Source organism: Engystomops pustulosus, chromosome 7 (genome assembly GCF_040894005.1).
Source record: "Engystomops pustulosus chromosome 7, aEngPut4.maternal, whole genome shotgun sequence".
In the NCBI taxonomy this organism is placed as follows: domain Eukaryota; kingdom Metazoa; phylum Chordata; class Amphibia; order Anura; family Leptodactylidae; genus Engystomops; species Engystomops pustulosus.
Window position 1 is genome coordinate 130785966 of NC_092417.1, and position 1549 is coordinate 130787514.

Below are 1549 nucleotides of genomic sequence, written 5' to 3' on the forward strand. Positions count from 1 at the left end.
TTGTTTGTTTTTGGTTATGTAGTTTAGGGAGGAGTTGAACGAGATTATGACTGAGTAGTCTCCTCACCGATAAAGTAGAATTTGATTTTCTTCTGCCAAAGTTACCGGTTTTACTTTCTAGGTCCAGAAAGGGTTTCCATCCAATAGTGTCAGGAATCATTAACCTGGCACATAATGTGAGCAACTACCTAGATCACATTTTGAGGCAATTGGTGTTGAGTCTCCCGTCATAAGTGGGGGACACCCCAGACATCCTGAGGAGACTAGAGGGAAATACCCTAGAACCTGACATACTGCTGGTCAGCCTTGATGTTGAGGCGCTGTATTCCTCGATCCCTCACGATCAGGGTTGTGAGGCAACTGTTTTCGGAGACCAGAGGTAATCAGTTTCATGCGCACAACATCTTTACCCTGAGATTATTGAGATTTGTCTTGGAGAAGAATTTTTTCTTCCTTGAGGACTGTCTCTTCCAAGCATAAAGGTACAGTGATGGGGAGCCCTGTGGATCCCACATATGCTAATTTGTACTTTAGCTGATGGGTGAGTGCAGTGGTCTTTTCTGAAGAGAAGTCCAAATAGATGTCGCTGGTGGCCTTATGGATTAGGTACATTGATGATGTCCTACTGTTATGGACATCTTCTGAATCCTCCTTTAATGAGTTTGTGGCAGCCCTGAATGTGAATGATCTGGAGCTAAGGTTCACAAGTGAGATCAATAGAACCGAACTGTCACTTCTTGATTTCAGAATTATCAAGATGACAGATGGTCAGATACGAACTAAAGTCCACAGAAAAGAAACAGCAACAGACAGTTTGCTGCCATGGAAGAGCTGCCATACCTTGGAGATTTAAGATGTTTAACTGCTCCCAGATGGAGGATTATAGGGATCGGGCAAGTGAGATGTCGCTTCATAGGAAGAGGTTTCCCCAAATCGGTAATAAATCAGGCCAACTGTTTGGTGTGCAAAACCAATAAGAATAAACTTCTCACCCTGAAACCGATGCACATATCTGAGAAGATCACCACATTATTAGCTGCCTATGATGCACAGAATGTTAAAGTTAGGGAAATTCTGTCTAGATACTAGAAAATCCTGAGGGCTGATCCTGACATCAAGGACTGTATTTCCCCGTCAGTGACATTCAGGAAAGGGAAAAATCTGAGGGACAGACCTGCGACATAAAACTGACACAGACACTTTATAAATACATTTGCAAGCAGTTTGCACATTCTTTCTAGCGCTTAGTCAGTCAGAAAACTGGTGCAAACACTAATAAATTTGGCCCATTGTGTGGAATGAGGACTCGTATGTGGGGGCTCAAAACAAAGTTTACATCGGGGCCCACCGTAAGTAGCCCAACTAGCTATGAAACCTGATGAAGTTGTCAAAGCTGTAGAAGGGCTAACAGCAAGCATAAATGCCAAGGAACTATCTTCTTCTGCAGTTTCAACATGCTTGAATCTCTGGTTATTGGTACAGTCTCAGCCTGTGTTGGATGCTGTTTAAATCAATTTGGTTAGTTGATTTCTGGCCTTTTATATGGCTG